Source organism: Leucoraja erinacea, chromosome 13 (assembly GCF_028641065.1).
Source record: "Leucoraja erinacea ecotype New England chromosome 13, Leri_hhj_1, whole genome shotgun sequence".
Classification (NCBI taxonomy): Eukaryota; Metazoa; Chordata; class Chondrichthyes; order Rajiformes; family Rajidae; genus Leucoraja; species Leucoraja erinaceus.
This window is the reverse complement of record NC_073389.1, coordinates 24,497,177-24,515,893: the sequence shown is the minus strand read 5'-3', so window position 1 is coordinate 24,515,893 and position 18,717 is coordinate 24,497,177. Positions and strand designations below refer to the sequence as shown.

General features: G+C 42.5%; 1 protein-coding gene and 1 long non-coding RNA gene across 5 annotated transcripts in view; one reads left to right on the top strand and one right to left on the bottom strand.

Moving 5' to 3' along the window:
• Positions 1-18,717, top strand: part of bcor (BCL6 corepressor) — a 260,969-nt gene that overhangs the window by 19,161 nt on the left and 223,091 nt on the right. The window lies entirely within an intron of this gene.
• Positions 1-18,717, bottom strand: part of LOC129702698 (uncharacterized) — a 29,907-nt gene that overhangs the window by 9,518 nt on the left and 1,672 nt on the right. The window contains exons 2-3 of one of the 2 annotated variants that reach the window (XR_008724419.1): positions 14,489-14,661; positions 700-2,371 (exon numbers count right to left, since the gene is read on the bottom strand). This is a non-coding gene — a long non-coding RNA (uncharacterized LOC129702698). The remainder of the gene's footprint in view (positions 1-699; positions 2,372-14,488; positions 14,662-18,717) is intronic. The other variant, XR_008724418.1, reaches the window with a different exon arrangement.

The window sequence follows — 18,717 nt, the reverse complement described above, 5'->3', positions numbered from 1 at the left end:
AGGATGAGAGGAGATCTTATTGAAACATATAAGATTATTAAGGGTTTGGACATGCTAGACGCAGGAAACATGTTCCCAATGTTGGGAGAATCCAGAACCAGGGGCCACAGTTTAAGAATAAGGGGTAAGCCATTAAATCGGAAATGAGGAAAAACCTTTTCACACAGAGGGTTGTGAATCTGCCTCAGAAGGCAGTGGAGACCAATTCTCTGTATGCTTTCAAGAGAGAGTTGGATAGAGCTCTTAAAGATAGCGGGGTCAGGGGATATGGGGAAAAGGCAGGAATGGGGTACTGAGTGTGGATGATCAGCCATGATCACAGTGAATGGCGGTGCTGGCTCGAAGGGCTGAATGGCCTTCTCCTGCACCTATTGTCTATTGAATAGTTCATCATCAGAAGTGAAGCCTTGGGGTGAATATTTATCTCCCAACCAAAACCATCAAAATAAATCCTAGATAACTGGTCATTATTCCACTTCTGTGCTCACTATTTCTGCTGTGCTCCTTGTGTCATAATGTTATTGGCTGTAAACTGCTTTCCAGCCTGCAGAAGTTGAGAAACTGTTATTAGTTTAGAGATACAGCGCGGAAACAGGCCCTTCACCGGGTCTGTGCCGTCCAGCGATCCCCATACATTAACACTATTCGACACACACTAGGGACAATTTTTACATTTACCAATCCAATCAACCTACAAACCTGTATGTCTTTGGAGTGTGGGAGGAAACCGAAGATCTCGGAGAAAACCCACGCAGGTCACGGGTAGAATGTACAAACTCCGTACAGACAGCAGCCATTGTCGGGATCGATCCCGGGTCTTCGGGTTGTAAGACGGCAACTCTACCGCTGCACCACTGTATGCACATAAGTCTTTTGTGGGAGAAGTAAGTGTCAAAATGAGCTGCATTTCCCCATGATCCACCTAGGTCAGATGCAAGGGACCAAAGAAGCTGATTCTTCAGCCCTAGGAGTAGTGTAGGTCACTGCAAGATTTTGAGCAGCATTGCCCTGAATCTCAGACCCACATGAAAGATACATGGAGGAAACCCTGTAGATGTTGTCAGTATGCTTTTCAGAAGGTATTTTACAATGTCTGCTGCAAACAGTTAGTAAACAAAGCTGAGCCCCATAGAATAAATGTTAAATGGCAGCATGCATAAAAATTGGCTTAATGACAACAGCCGAAAGGATGGAAAACAGTGGTGTTATCCAGGGATCAATGCTGCTTTGATGAATGTTAATGATTTGAACATGGATGTGTGGGATAAAGTTTCAAAATCTTCAGACCATTTTAAGGTGTGGCAAGTGGTGAAGATAATAGTAGGAGACTGCAGTGTGCTAGCAGATTAAATTTAATACAGATATTGTAAAATGATACAATTTGGCTGAAAGAGCAAGTTGAAGCAATGTGGGCTAAATGGCACAGTTCTAAAGGATGTGCGAGAACACAACCTTTTGGACAATTATATGTACAGAAATCTTTGAAAGTGACAGGGAAGTTGAGTGCTGTTAAAATATTTGAGATCCTGAGCATGGATGCAATGAAATTCCTTGTTAGCATGAAGCTCATAGAGAACACATACATGGTAATGATAAATACACCAACAAATGCAAAGCAGCAGAGTGATGCACAGATTATAATGCAAAAAAACCCAAAAGTACAATACAGAGTACCAAATGAGCTAAAGCTAAGAGTATGTGGTGACACCTCTTGGAAGGGGTGTGAAAGGGGTGATTTGTTCAGGAGTCTGATAGCAGTGGAAAATCAGCTGTTTTTAAGTATGGACATCCGGGCTTTCAAGCATCTGTATCATCTCCTAGAAGGTAGAACAGAGATACATGTGAATAGCCAGAAGATTGACATCCTTGATACTCCAAACATTCCTGATGCAATGTGCCATTAAGATAGACTGCATGGAAGGAAGTGATGAATCTGCGATGGACTTGGCTGAGTTCACCAGTCTGCAGGTGTAGGTCAAGAGCAGAGCAATTGCCATACCAGGCTGAGACGTATCCCGATAGAATACCTTCTATAGTGCATCCGACGATATTCGAGGAAATCCTCGTGGACATGCTGAATCTCTGATGTTAAAGAGAGTAAATATGGTGATGCACTTTCTTGATCACCACATCAGTGTGAAGGGACCAGGTCAAGTCCAGATATGGGTGCTCAGCTTTCAACCATCTCTACAGCAGCTCCATTGAGGAGGATGGGCTTGTGTTCAGACTGGTGAATGGTACTGACCCAAAACATAATCTACTAATTTCCTCCACAGATACTGCCCGACCTGCTGTTCCTATTTTTTTCCCCCAAGATTCCAGTCTCTTGTGTCTCCAATTAATGTTTCACATCTGAGATCCTTCATCAAAACTGTGAAAAAGAAAAACAAATTAATCTAGGCAGTTGAGAACGTGGGGGTGGATGAGTGGGTTAGATGACTTACTCTCATGAGGTAAACTAATGGTCAGTTAAGATAGGATGAAGCTTCTTTGTGTGGTATATTACTAATGCTGTATAGTTTGAGTAATATGGTATTTCTAGTCTGACTATAAAAAGGAAAAGAAAAAATGGATTGCAGTGAAAATGGGTATTTCTAATAAAGCGGAGAGAAAGCAAATTATCTAAAATCGCAGAATTTGGCCACAGGCAGAAAGGTGAGAGTGGGATGTTGAATTAAAATGCCGGGCAACTAGAAGTTCAGGGTCACTCCTGAGGGATGAGCTCCTGAGCCCTGATCACTCAGTCTGTGTTTGGTTCCTTTAGTGTGGAGGAGGCCACACATTGAACACTGAATGTTAAGCACTAACTTGGAAGGACTTATTAAAGTAGTACTTTTTAACAGTTAAATAATAAGAAAGTATTATCTCCCTAATCTCCCAGTGACTCAGCACTTTAACTCCCCCTCCCATTCCGAATCCGACCTTTCTGTCCGGGGCCTCCTCCATGGCCAGAGTGAGTCCCACCGCAAATTGGAGGAGCAGCACCTCATATTTCGCTTGGGTAGTTTACGCCCCAGCGGTATGAACATTGAATTCTCCAATTTCAGGTAGTCCTTGTTTCTCCCTCTTTCCCCTCCCCTTCCCAGCTCCGCTCCCACTCCCCCATCAGTCTGAAGAAGGGTCTCAACCCGATACGTTATCTATTCCTTCGCTCCATAGATGCTGCCTCACCCGCTGAGTTTCTCCAGCATTTTTGTCTATACCTTCCTTACACTTCAAACTGATACACTTTTTGGGAAGATATATCTTTAATGTCAATTTTAATTCATGCCTAAACTGAGAGGAACAAAATAGGCATAAAACAACTCATAAGCAAGAGTATAGTTACTAATAAAATAAAAATAAAAACAAGAAGTGCTGCAGTAACTCAGCAGGTTGGGCAGCATCTCTGGTAGGCATAGATAAGCAATGTTTTGTGTCAGGATCCTCCCTAGCACGTTTTTTTAAAAAAGCATTTAGTTTCTCGTGTCTGCATGTTACTAATAAAATGATAAGATGGGATCCAGTCAAATAGTTGAAAACACATTTTAAAATCCTTTCCATCATAACATAAATTAATTCCAAAATCAACTGATAAATAGAGCAAAGCATATATATGTTGTGTTCATAAGCAACTTTAATACAGGATGGTTAACAATTCAAAATAAAATGATGAAATATACTCATCTAATTACATGTAGAGTGTTTGAAATTTCTTAAGGAACTTTTTTCCTTCGTACACTAGACTTGAAGGACTTTTCTACAATTTTCTGTTCATTGAATAAAAGATGCAATAAGGTAGATCACTATAAGACCCAGAATATTAGCAGTAACCCTCTGCATTAAGCTTGTCAAACTCAGCAGGACTGACAAAATTGTTGTTTTTAAATTCAATTACTTCTCTTGGTAGCAAGGCTTTGTAAAAGGACTGATAACGTTTAAAACAGCCAATTTCACCAACATTGTGATTTTTTTCCTGTATAAAAGCAGCAAACTGAATGAATAGGGTATTATTCAATGCATTTAACTTTAGTAGAAACCTACAACTAATTGTGACAAGAGCCTGAATGGAACCATGAACCATAGCAGCTATAATACATAAACAGTGCAGGCATAACCGCATTTCATTACTTACTATTATTACAGAAAATATACAACAATAATATACGTTATATTTTAAAGTTAAGGAGTTGCAAAGTCTATTTCAATGTGCATTCCAGTTCAAAGTCAACTTTTGCCAATGGCAAGAAAGAAAGACACAAACTGCTGGAGTAACTCAGCGGTTAAGGAAATGGCGCTGGAGAACACAGATAGGTGATGCTTCAGGTCGGGACCCTTGCCAATGGGAAAATACTTCTATCAACTTTTGATTGTAATACATATTACGCCTGCAGATGGCATTGTTACATATGATTCCTATTTTAGAGTGATTAGCATAATCACACCCAAGAAATCTAGTGATCAGCCTGTTACTTCCAGTAAATTGGTTAAAAATACTTCTGTCTTTTTGTTTCTGAGATAAGAGTTAATGCAATCCTACTCTTCCTCCAGCTTTACATCAGCAACAGCAGTTTAACCTGAAGTTCTGTTTTTAACTCTCTCGTACCCACACTTGGCACAGAGGAGAAGAGGAGGCGGGGGGAAGAAAAATGAGAGGTGTGGGGGAGAAGTTGTGGGGGGGGTTTAGTGGGTGGGTACCTAAAATAGGAAAATTCAGTGTTCATTCCATTGGGTTGTCAGCTACCTAAGTGGAATATGAGGTTTGGTTGTAGACTGACACACATGAGGTTTTTTGATAGGCAGATGATTGAACAAGGGCCAGAGATGAAAAGGCAGAAGATGTGAGAAAAATGATTGAAGAGTTGCGAATTGTGAAGCTAGAGGAGGGAATGTAGGGGGAGGAGATAAAGATCCTGGTAACAAGCATATCTCATTTCCTCACATATCCTGTCGTATATCACTAGTCTATTCAGGAGACGTAAAAACAATTTCCACCAATGTCTTCTGCTCCGCTCTGTCCCATGTGATTCTATGTCTGTACCATGTTCTGCTGAGCTAAGGTCCGTCCAAACGACCAGATGATACATGATTGTCAGGATTTTGCCTAATTTTTATTCAATTCACTTCTACAGTTTTGAATCGTGTAATGGTTTAACAAACTCTTGAAGTGACCTTTTGACCTGTTTGAGTTTGGACAATTAAAACAAATTGTTACAGACCCAGTTGAGTTTCCTATACCCATTATCTTCTAAATATAATTACATGCTTGAGTCCAAGAACCCAGATGAAAAGGGAATGAAAGTGGATAACATTGAAAAGCTGTGAAGCTTTCCATTCTACGACATCCAAGATGTACTCTTTCTTCGGTAAATGTTGTTTGTCCCCCGTTGTCATAGATGGATCTCTCACCCGCGTCTTCTGTGTCCTGTAGTTCTGCCCTAGTGCCCCCTCCCACTAGACAGAACAAAGTGTTCTCAGGTCCTCGCCATTCACCCCAGCTGCCTCCTCTTCCAACTTCCAATGTGATCCCATCACCAGTCACATTTTTCCATCCCCACCTTCAGCAGAGACCACTCCCTCCGCAACTCCTTGGATCACTCATCCCTTCCCACCCACTCCCTGCAATTGCAGGAGATGTAATACCTGTTCCTATACCTCCTCGCTCACCTCCATGCAGGGACTTCCTAGTGAGACAGAGATTCATCTGCACCGTCTTACCTCATCTACTACATTGGGTGTTTCTTACGTAAACTCCTGCATATCGAAGAGACCAACAATTTGCCAAACACTTGCAATCAGTACACCAAGATGCTACCCATTCCTACTACTCTTCCTATTCGCATACTGACCATTCTGTCCTGGACCTCCTCCATTGCCAGAAGAAGGCCACAGGCAAATTGGAGGAACAACACCCCATATTCCGTTACCTGGATCTTTATACAGGTGCACAACCTTTTATCCGAAAGCCTTGGGACCAGCCACTTGTCGGATTTCGGACATTTTCGGATTTCCGAATGGAAGATTTTTAGCGTAGATTAGGAAGGTAGCGCGGGCGGCTTGAAAAGTCTGGAGGGGCTGCCTCCTCCCCGGAGACCGGGGAATCATTGTAAATCATTGCATAAATGTTAGTCAGTTAGTTTGGAGGGATTTTATGTGGTGGTGGTGTGGGGGGGGTAAAGGGGGAAACTTTGATTCTTAGTCCCCTACCTGGTCGGCGACTCCCAACATCGCGGAGCTGGGGCTGCGGGCGTCCGGGCCGCGGCCGCGGGCGGCGGTGGATTTGGAGCGCCTCGCAGCCAGGGGTAGAGTTGCCGGGGTCGGAGCTACAACCGGCGCCGCCCGCAGCCCCAGCTGGGAGGTGGCGGCCACAGCGCTGCGGAGCTTACTGCACGGCGACCCGGTAAGACATTGACCGCTCCCCGCCTCTCCGACCAGGTAGGGGACTAAGAATTAAAGTTTACCCCTTCACCCCCCCTTCACATAAAAGCCCTCCAAACTAACTGACTAACATTTAAGCAATGATTTACAGATGTTTAAGTGTCTCCCTGGTCTCCGGGGAGGAGGCAGCCGCTACAGTACTACAGACCTGGGTTGACCGTGGGTCGTTTCGGGTCAAGTTTGGCGCCAAACGCGAGCTTTGGTGTGCAGACGACATCCTGGAAAAAATGGCCTGTTTTCTGAGTTTTTCGGTTTCCGGAACACCGGATAAAAGGTTGTGCACCTGTACTTCTAAGCACATTCTGAAGTTCTAAAATAAGTTCCAGATGCTGCAGAATATTTGTTGACCAAATTTTGCTTCCAAATGTGGACCTACTACATTGGATCTCCATGATCATTGAATGGATTTAAGATTAATGTTGTGAGTAGCTGTAGAATGGCCTACAGGATTCGGGAAGAATTTCATTTGGTGATACATAATTAATTGTGTACATGATCATAGAATATTTGGTATCTCAACCAGTTCTCTGCAGGGGAAAAACTAAAGTTCAGTAATGGTGTACCACAAATTGGGGATTATATAGACAAGTATAAACTTTGAGGTTATTCGTTAGCAAGAAGAATAAACAAGTCGCACCTTTGCTTGTGAGTGCACATTCTTTGCAAACGGTGTAAGCTTTGCTGTACAGGAGACACTACAAGCTTTTGGATCAGAAATTGTAATTTTCATAATCATGATTGAGCTTTCTTTGCTAAGAATGTCTCAGTTAAGTTATAATTATCAAGAGTCAAAGCTGTCCCCCAGCTATGATCCACCCCCTGCTGCAGCATGTTGCCAGACAGTCTAAAGATCCTAAAAATAAATGGAACCACTTCTATATTATAGTTTTCTTCTTTAAAAAAAACATTAAAAAGACTGGGGCCTTTCATTTGAACATAAAAGCTGAAAAAGATCTCCAACCCCCCCCCCCCGCCTCCCCTCTCATCAGGGTAAAATGGGAATTCTATATTATGTCCAACATCATTTGAATGCTGAAAACTTGTTCCCTTCCAGAGTGAGCCAATATTATTTTGTTACAATATCCAACATTTTGCATGTTTATATTTATTATACTCAACTTTAATAACATGTAACTACAAGTGTTTGGCCTAGACTTCGATTAAAGTTTGAAAAGTTTGCATAGATTCTGGAGTAGTTCCTGAAGATTGGCGGGTAGCAAACGTAACCCCACTTTTTAAGAAGGGAGGGAGAGAGAAAATGGGGAATTACAGACCAGTTAGTCTAACATCAGTAGTGGGGAAACTGCTAGAGTCAGTTATTAAAGATGGGATAGCAGCACATTTGGAAAGTGGTGAAATCATTGGACAAAGTCAGCATGGATTTACGAAAGGTAAATCATGTCTGACGAATCCTATAGAATTTTTCAAGGATGTAACTAGTAGCGTGGATAGGGGAGAACCAGTGGATGTGGTGTATCTGGACTTCCAGAAGGCTTTCGACAAGGTCCCACATAAGAGATTAGTATACAAACTTAAAGCGCAAGGCATTGGGGGTTCAGTATTGATGTGGATAGAGAACTGGCTGGCAAACAGGAAGCAAAGAGTAGGAGTAAACGGATCCTTTTCACAATGGCAGGCAGTGACTAGTGGGGTACCGCAAGGCTCAGTGCTGGGACCCCAGCTATTTACAATATATATTAATGATCTGGATGAGGGAATTGAAGGCAATATCTCCAAGTTTGCGGATGACACTAAGCTGGGGGGCAGTGTTAGCTGTGAGGAGCATGCTAGGAGACTGCAAGGTGACTTGGATAGGCTAGGTGAGTGGGCAAATGTTTGGCAGATGCAGTATAATGTGGATAAATGTGAGGTTATCCATTTTGGTGGCAAAAACGGGAAAGCAGACTATTATCTAAATGGTGGCCGATTGGGAAAGGGGGAGATGCAGCGAGACCTGGGTGTCATGGTACACCAGTCATTGAAGGTAGGCAAGCAGGTGCAGCAGGCAGTAAAGAAAGCGAATGGTATGTTGGCTTTCATAGCAAGAGGATTTGAGTATAGGAGCAGGGAGGTTCTACTGCAGTTGTACAGGGTCTTGGTGAGACCACACCTGGAGTATTGCGTGCAGTTTTGGTCTCCAAATCTGAGGACGGACATTATTGCCATAGAGGGAGTGCAGAGACGGTTCACCAGACTGATTCCTGGGATGTCAGGACTGTCTTATGAAGAAAGACTGGATAGACTTGGTTTATACTCTCTAGAATTTAGGAGATTGAGAGGGGATCTTATAGAAACTTACAAAATTCTTAAGGGGTTGGATAGGCTAGATGCAGGAAGATTGTTCCCGATGTTAGGGAAGTCCAGGACAAGGGGTCACAGCTTAAGGATAAGGGGGAAATCATTTAAAACCGAGATGAGAAGAACTTTTTTCACACATAGAGTGGTGAATCTCTGGAACTCTCTGCCACAGAGGGTAGTTGAGGCCAGTTCATTGGCTATATTTAAGAGGGAGTTAGATGTGGCCCTTGTGGCTAAGGGGATCAGGGGGTATGGAGAGAAGGCAGGTACGGGATACTGAGTTGGATGATCATCCATGATCATATTGAATGGCGGTGCAGGCTCGAAGGGCCGAATGGCCTACTCCTGCACCTAATTTCTATGTTTCTAAAATAGGGCATTTTACAGTTTGTTTTCATATTGAGAAGAAGCTTTTAATAACTGACTTTTACCTTGCCACGCACAAAGTTTGTAAAATATATTTATAGAACTGAGACATTCTTTGCAAAGAAAGCTCAATCATGGTTATGAAATACAGGAAGGAGATGGAGAGCTTTGTAAAATGGTGTCAGGACAACCCCTTCCTCAACATCTTGACAAATGAGCTAATTATTGACCCGGAAGAGAGGTGGAGTTCATGCTTCCATCAACATTAATGATGCCTATGTGGAGATGGTCGAAGCTTCAATTCCATGAGCGAAGATTTTCCCCACAATTTGTCCTGGACCAACAACATTGAAGCTATAGCCAAGAAAGCTATAGACGAGCTTTCATAGACTCAGAAGACTAATGCCCCTGTCCCACTTAGGAAACCTGAACGGAAACCTCTGGTGACCTTGCCCGCGATCCAAGTTTTCCATGAGGTCGCCGGAGGTATTGGTCACTCTCCCTAATGGTCGAAAGTGGTTTCCACGTGGTCGAGGCTTCATCTAGGTTGCTTCGATTGTTTCAACAAAATCAAAACTGGCCTCGACCACGTGAAAATAGATTGCCGTTTGGTTGAAGCCAGTGGAGTGGGGTCGCTATTTACTTACAGGCAGTCGAAGGCCATCTCCTTCGCTGACCGGCCATTTTTCTTATTGAACTGACCCGCCGGTAGGTCCATGCCCACTAACTCCACCCCCCTTCTTAAAACTGTCTCCACTCCCTCTCTCCCCCCCCCCCCCCCCTTCCCCCCCCCCCCCCCCCTCCCCCCCCCCCCCCCCCCCCCCCCTACCCCCCCCCCCCCCCCCCGCGCTCTCTAAAGGACTTATCGTGCTCTGTGGCAGCCGTTTACCTTCCTCTTCATCGTGCAGACAGCGCTCCTCTGGTCTCCATGGCCCCCACCTTTGCGATGTGTTTGTGCGTGTGTGCGGTCGGTAGCAAAGATCCTATAGGATCTTTGGTCGGTAGATGCATCTCATGCTTCGGTCGATCCAGGTCGAGGCTTCCAGGCGAGTGACCTAAACCTCCGGCGATCCCATGGAAACCTTGGGTCGTGGGCAAGGTAACCAGAGATTTCCGTTCAGGTTTCCTAAGTGGAACGGGCATAAGGAATTTCAGCATTTCCCCAACGAGTTTTACCAACTTCCGTATTGGGATGCATCACTTTGGTAGATACTCTGCCCAAGACTGCAAGAAATATCAGAAAGTAGTTGATATACCCCAATCCATCACACAGATCAGCTCCCCACCATTGACTCCATTGCTCAGGAAAGCAGCCAACATAATCAAAGATTGTTTTCACCTCCATCATTCCCTCTGCTTCCCTCTCCTTTTGGGCAGCAGATACAAAAGCTTGAATGCACAAACCGCCTGATTCCGAAACAGCTTCTTTCCCTATGTTATCAGATGACTGGACAGTCTTCTCATATGCAAAAGGTGTAGTTCTCATCTCCCAACCTAACTCATTGTGGACCTAGATCCTTATCTGTAACTGTAATGCTATAACGCTGTCACACTTGATTCTGCACACTGGTATTTTAATCTTTGTACTACCTCTTGTACTAGTGTATGCTTTAATTGTATGCATGTATAACATGTTTTGAACAGATAAAAACATAATATTATCTTCCTAAAATTAAGAACAAAACTGTCAAAACCACAAATGTAGTTGATTATTAAAATTTGTTGTTAAATATCAACTGTAAATTACCTTTAACATCCTTCCAGTTTGCATCCATTACTCTCCATTCATTTTAATAAGCTTTCCATTCCTGCAACAGGTCCCACGAGCATAAATGCTGAGTTTTGCAACGGGACTCTGTGAGGAGTTCCGTGTCAGAGCATTGCAGTCCAATTGGTGGCATTCATGTTTGTGGAAATTTGGAGGACGGTATTCAGCCCATCAAATGTAGTCAGAATAGGAAATGAGGAGGTGCAACAAGACCTCGGTGTCCTTGTACAACTGTCACTGAAAGTAAGCATGAAGGTACAGCAGGCAGTGAAGGGGATTTGAGTACAGAAACATAGAAAATAGGTGGAGTAATAGGCCATTCAGCCCTTCGAGCCAGCACCACCATTCAATATGATCATAGCTGATTATCCAAAATCAATACCCCGTTCCGGCTTTTTCCCCATATCCCTTGATTCCTTTAGCCCTAAGAGCTAAATCTAACTCTCTCTTGAAAACATCCAGTGACTTTGCCTCCACTGCCTTCTGTGGTAGAGAATTCCATTGTCTTCTGTGGCAGATTCACTACTCCCTGGGTTAAAAAACTTTTTCCTCATCTTAGGCCTAAATGGCCTACCCCTTATTCTTAAACTGTGACCCCTAGTTCTGGACTCCCCCAACATCGGGAACATTTTTCCTGCATCTACCCTGTCCAATCCTCTAAGAATTTTATGTTTCTATAAGATCCTCTCTCATCCTTTTAAATTCCAGCGAATACAAGCCCAGTCGACCCATTCTTTCATCATACGTCAGTCCCGCCATCCCGGGAATTATCCTGGTGAACCAACGCTGCACTCCCTCAATAGCAATAATGTCCTTCCTCATATTAGGAGACCAAAATTGCACACAATACTCCAGGTGCAGTCTCACCAGGGCCCTGTACAACTGCAATAGGACCTTCTGGCTCGTAAACTCAAATCCTCTCGCAATGAAGGTCAACATGCCATTGGCTTTCTTCACCGCCTGCTGTACCTGCAAGCTTACTTTCAGTGACTCATGTACAAGCACACCCCAGTCTCGTTGCACCTCCCCTTCTCTTAATCTGGCACCATTCAGATAATAATCTGCCTTCCTGTTCTTGCCACCAAATGGATAACCTCACATTTATCCACATTATACTGCATCTGCCGCTGCTGTCCACTCACGCAACCTATCCAAGTCACTCTGCAGCCTCATAGCATCCTCCTCGCAGCTCACACTGCCACCCAGCTTTGTGTCATCCACAAACTTAGAGATGTTACATTTAATTCCCTCGACTAAATCGTTAATATATATTGTAAACAACTGGGGTCCCATCACCGAGCCTTGCGGCACCCCACTATTCACTGTCTGTCATTCTGAAAAGGACCCGTTATTTCCTACTCTTTGCTTCCTGTCTGCCAACCAGATCTCTATCCATGTCAATACCCTATCCCCAATACCATGTGCACTAATTTTGCACACTAATCTCTCGTGTGGGGCCTTGTCAAAGGCTTTTTGAAAGTCCAGATACACCACATCCACTGGCTCTCACTTATCCATTCTCCTTGTTACATCCTCAAAAAATTCCAAAAGATTAGTCAAGCATAATTTCCCCTTCATATATCCAGACTGACTTTAACCGATCCCATCACTGCTTTCCAAATGCATTGCTATAATATCTTTAATAATCGACTCCAGCATCTTCCCCACTACCGATGCAAGGCTAACTGGTCTATAATTCCATGTTTTCTCTCTCCCACCTTTCTTAAAAAGTGGAGTTACATTGGCTACCCGACAGGAACTGATCCAGTGTCGAGAGAACATTGAAAAATGATCACTAATGCATTCACGATCTCTAGGGCCACCTCCTTGAGTACTCTGGGATGCAGACCACCAGGCCCTGGGGAATTATCTGCCTTCAGTCTCAACAGTTTACCTAACACCATTTTCTGACTAATGTGGATTCCCTTCAGTTCCTCCCTCCCACATGATCCTCGGTCCCTTAGTATTTCCGGGAGATTGTTTGTGTCTTCCTTAGAGAAGAGTACTCCTTAAAGTACTCGTTTCCTTGTCTCCCATTATAAATTCACCTGTCTCTGACTGTAAGGGACCTACATTTGTCTTCACTAATCTTTTCCTGTTTACATACCTAATGAAACTTTTACAGTCAGTTTTTATATTCCCCGCAAGCTTTCTTTCATGTTCTTTTTTCCCCCTCTTAATTCTCAACTCTGAGTTCTAAATTTCTAAATATCTGCCAGTCCTCTGGTTTGCCGTTTCATCTGGCCAATTTATATGCCTCTTCCTTGGCTTTAACACTATCTTGACATCCCTCGTCAGCCACGATTGAGCTGCCTCCACAGTTTTGTTTTTTCGCCAGACAGGGATGAACAATTTCTGAAGTTTATCTTTAAATCTTTGCCATTGCATCTCCACTGTATAATTTAAGTATAATTTGCCCATCTATCCTAGCCAATTCCTGTCTCATACCTTCAAAGTCTCCTTTATTCAAGTTCAGGACCCTAGTTTCTTAATTAACTGTGTCACTCGCCATCTTAATGCAGAATTCCACCATATTATGGTCACTGTTGCCCAATAGGAGCAAGGAAGTCCCACTGCAGTTGTACAGGGCCCTGGGGAGACCACACCTGGAGTATTGTGTGCAGTTTTGGTCTCCTAATTTGAGGAAGGACATTCTTACTATTGAGGGAGTGCAGCGTAGGTTCACCAGGTTAATTCCCGGGATGGAGGGACTGACATATGATGAAAGAATGGATCAACTGTGCTTCTGTTCATTTGAATTGAGAAGGATGAGAGAGAATCTTATAGAAACATAAGATTCATAAGGGATTGGACAGGGTAGATGCAGGAAAAATGTTCCCGATGTTGGAGAGTCCAGAACCAGGGGTCACAGTTTAGGAATAAGGGGTAGGCCATTTAGGACTGCAATGAGGAAAAACTTTTTCACCCAGAGAGTTGTGAATCTGTGGAATTTTCTGCCCCCGAAGGCAGTGGAGGCCAATTCATTGGAAGTATTCAAGAGAGAGTTAGATATAGCTCTTTGGGCTAACAAAATTAAGGGATATGGGGAGAAAGCAGGAACGGGGTACTGATTTAGGGTGATCAGCCATGATCATATTGATCGGTGCCGAATGGCCTACCTATTTTCTATGTTTCTGTGTCTATGCCAGTTCCAACTACAGCAATATCGTCAAACCTATTCACCCTCCCTTTGCCCAGAGCTTTAGAAGTTATTCTCTTTCAAACACCTATCCAATTCCATTTTGCGGTGGCTATTTAATGTTTTTTTTCCATCACTTCTTTAGGCAGAGTTCCACTCCATAACTATTTTCCCTATGATTCAAATCTGCAGCTCTAATCTGAGAAAGATTTGCTGATAGAAATGGCTTTCCTCCGTTTACAACATCTAAACAAGTAATGATCTTGCGCGTCTATATCAAATCTTCCCTCGGCCTCTTCTCCAAGGAGAATCTTTCCTCCAACCCAGCCTCATGGCTCTTCGAAGCACTTCATGACGGCGTCACTTCAGGACACTTCAGAGCCACTGGACGATAGTCATTAAGGCAAGCTACCTTGCTTTTCTTTGTTATCGGGGTGATGGTGGACTTTTTAATGCTGATGGGAATCTCAGAATGTAGTGGGCAGAAGTTAAAGATGCACCTGAATACCAGTTGATTTGTGCAAGTCCCGAGGACCTGGCTGGGCACTCCATTTGTGTCTGTTGCTTTCTGCAGGTGCACTCTCAGGAAGGCTGATTGGACTTCTTCGACAGTGACCATGAGGCCAGGCATACCGAAGGCTGTCGGGGTGGATTGTGTCAGACAACCATCCATCTGTTCAAAACAAGGACGCAATGCATTGAGCTTGTTGGGAAAAGACGTGATGTTGCCAACAATACTGCCTGATTTCACATTGTAGCCCTTCATAGCATGGAAACCCTGCCACAATCGATGGGTATCCATGTAGTTATCCTGGGGCTCTTGCTTGGTCTGGAATTGCCTCTTGAAATCTTTGATGGCTGCAAAGCTTGTTAATGGATTCCCTGTACTGGATCACTCAACTTGAATGCTGCAGACAAAATGTGTAGGAAGGAACTGCAGATACTGGTTTATACTGAAGACAGACACAAAATGCTGGAGTAACTCAGTGGGTCAGGCAGCATCTCTGGAGAAAAAGAATAGGTGACGTCTTAGGTTGGTATCCTTTTTCAGACTGAAAGTCAAGGTGGGGAGGGAGGTGGGAAATAAACTTTGCTGCAGATTTGGACTTCACCAGGGACTGGACCTCGCTCTTCAACAATGTTGGAGAACACTTGTTTAGTTTTTGGCATGTGTTTCCCGTAAACACTTACTGATGAAGTCTGTGATGGTAATGGCTTGCTCATCTGCATTGACAGAGTATGGACTAGCCCACCGACAATGTAGTCGTGAAGGATTTAATCTGTTTCTTCAGACCCGCAATGTTTGTGAATATCACAGGTATTCGGAAACATTCAAGTTCTGACAGCTTTCTCGACTCATTCAGCCTTGGAGGATAAGCTGACAAAATAATTCTGCAGGTAAGGCGATCAGGCTGTTTGTTTTATAGGGAAGTGATCGACAATTATGGGCAGAGGCAGCCTGTGGAAAATTAAGGTCAATAAATTACCTTTGTTGAAGTTGTTATAATCTGCAGCTGTTTAATGTTTAAGGACCTTTATTTGATCCACCTGTTTGTTTTTACCTCTACACTCATGATCCTGCTCGAAATATTAGAGTTGACACCGAGAGACATTTTTATTAGGTCAATTTGTTTAAATTGAGTGAAGATAATTCAGACAGTAAGTTCTTGAAAGAGGGCATTGCATTGCATTTTGTCTGTACCAATTTTTTTATTGTCATCACATTTCCCATTTTGCATGTAAATGTACTACATTGGTATTTCTTTAATTTAATTTTATATAATTATACATTTTCTGCACTTGAAAGTTATTTTATTTTTCACAAATATTTTGGAATTTAACCAATATAAATTCTCCTATGATGTAGATCAAATGTGGTTAATGTTTGTAAAATTATTTGATGAACATTATATGTGGTTATCATTTCTAAAATTATTTGACATTTTGGAATGTAGTTAGAATAGAAAAAGGGGAGGTGCAATGAGACCTGGGTGTCATTGTACATCTATCACTGGAAGTTAGCATACAGGTACAGCAGGCAGTGAAGAGGGTTTGTGTAGAGAAACATAGAAAATAGGTGTAGGAGTAGGTCATTCGGCCCTTTGAGTCAGCATTCAATATGATCATGGCTGATCATCCAAAATCAATACCAAGTTCCAGCTTTTTCCCATATCCCTTGATTCCCTTAGCCATAAGAGCTAAATCTAACTCTCTCTTGAAAACATCCAGTGAATTGGCCTCCACTGCCTTCTGTGGCAGAGAATTCCACAAATTCACAACTCCTTGTGTGAAAAGGTTTTCCTCATCTCAGTCCTAAATGGCCTACCCCTTATTCTTAAACTGACCCCTGGTTCTGGACTCCCCCAACATCGGGAACATTTTTAAGGAGACAGACTTATGACGAGAGATAGACACACTTGAATTTGTGATACATACTTTGTGTTAAATTTTGTAGTTTTTAAGATATTTATTTCCAAGCTCTTTATGTTTGCAATCTTTCAAATATTGAAATGTATATAATAAAATCATTATAAGATTTTGTGATTTGGTCAAGTAATCTGACTGCTGTTCATATTTTCCTCCATTGTGGATAAAGTAAAGGCATCATGTGAAACTGATGAAGGTTCACGGACTTGAATTCAATTTCTTTCTTCGCAGATGTTGCCTGACCTGTTAGGGACCCCCGACATATTTTTATATTAATAGCTTATCGTTTACCTTTGTGCCAAACCCTGATTGTGACTGGTTCGGTATACCCAAACATAGGATAAGAGAGTTTAGTTTTGAGATACAGCATGGAATCAGGCCCTTCAGCCCACAGAGTCCACACGAATCATCAATCAACCGTTCACACAAGTTCTATGTTATTCCCATTTTCTCATCCGCTCCCTACAAACTAGGGGCAATTTACAGAGGCCGATTAATCTACAAACCTGCACATATTTGGGATGTGGGAGGAATCTGGCGCAACTGGAAGAAAACCATGCAGTCACAGGGAGCACGTGCAAACTCCACACGGACAGCACCCGAGGTCCGGATCGATCCTGGGTCCCTGGTGCTGTGAGGCAGCAGCCCCACCACCATCCTAATTGTTATACATTAGACCTTTACAACATTTTGGACATTTATGTCTGGCGCAGCCCATTGAGGTGAGTCTCCCAGAGAGGAAACATAAACATAAACCAGATTTGAAGTTCAGTGTGCAGTAATTACCACTTTAAAATGCTGTTCAGTCATCAGAAGTGGTGTTGAGAAAAGTAACAATGATTCAAAGTACAACAGAGAGCTGCTGTATAAAGATTTTTTTTTAACAGTGGAGAAAAGATAAATAGTTATGGATTTTAGGAAACTTAAAATCAGTTGGGTCCAAAAAGAGAATTAGGAAATAAGAGGAGTGAGTTTTGGGAACTGAATCATCAGAGACATCCTGCCCTCAACTCCAATCAAACAAATCTGATTATGAACCAGACATCAGCATGCAAATCCTAGAGTAATATATGACTGATAATGTAAGGAAGAAAAACTCCTGTTTCTCACTCTTGCCCATTTCCAAAGCATCTCTTCCATTCACCAAATAGAAAATCACGGTTGGAGGATTCTTGCATAGGCAACTGTTTGTCAACTTATCAAAGGAATTTGCCCCCACTAAATCTTCTTTCCCACAATGGCTTCTTCTGGTGTAGGTAGCTCTAAAGACTAATACCTCACCAAAGTGGAATTGGAATTGCCACTTGTGTCTAGACACTGGCATCTTCCCACTTAAAATGTGATTGAGTGCATTATGTTTACACAGTCAATAAAATATATATAATATGACGTATCAAGATATATTAGAAACATTACTCTAAGCTATTAATATTTCTATCTTTAATTTTCCTTCGTAACCATGTTATCCAACTGCACTGCCACCTTTATTTTGCATTTTACAAACACATCACTATCACGTCATCATTACTAAAACAGGTGGACAAGTATCCGTGAATTCTCAACTATGTCCCTGAATTGGTTATTAAATAACATCAAAGACCAAAATGAAAAGTACATTTTGTAACTTGCTGTGGATTTGTTGTTGCACTACTGACCAAATCTGAAAAAAAAAAAAATTCTCAGTGGGTCAGGCAGTTTTAGTGAAGAGAGAAACAGGAACAAGATATTAACCTGGCATTATACCCTAGTCTAATACCTCCATGTATAGTTACCTTTCTCATCTTTTGAAAGCCTTGCAATTTCCTTTGTTACATTGCTAGTTGTGAAATTTTCTGTGCATCATTGACACAGAGCAAGGAAATAAAGTCTCCAAACCTGAGTTTTACTAACTCCCATTTTAATAGTGTGCTCAGGATATGGGCAACGTTGATAGAAGTGCATTTATTGACTACACAAAGATGTATTAACAATCCAATAATTTATGAGATTATTTAAAAGATAATCAAATATACCTTTTAAATAAAAGATAATTCTACAGATGCATTGTAGAGAGCATTCTGACTGGTTGCATTGTGGCCTGGTTTGGCAACTTGAACGTCCACGAGTGAAAAAGACTACAAAAAGTTGTGACCATTGCCCAGTCCATCACCGGCTCTGACCTCCCCACCGTCGAAGGGATCTATCATTGTCGCTGCCTCAGAAAGACAGCCAAAATCATCAAGGACCCACACCATCCTGGCCACACACTTATCTCATCACTGCCATCAGGAAGAAGGTACAGGAGCCTGAAGACTGTAACGTC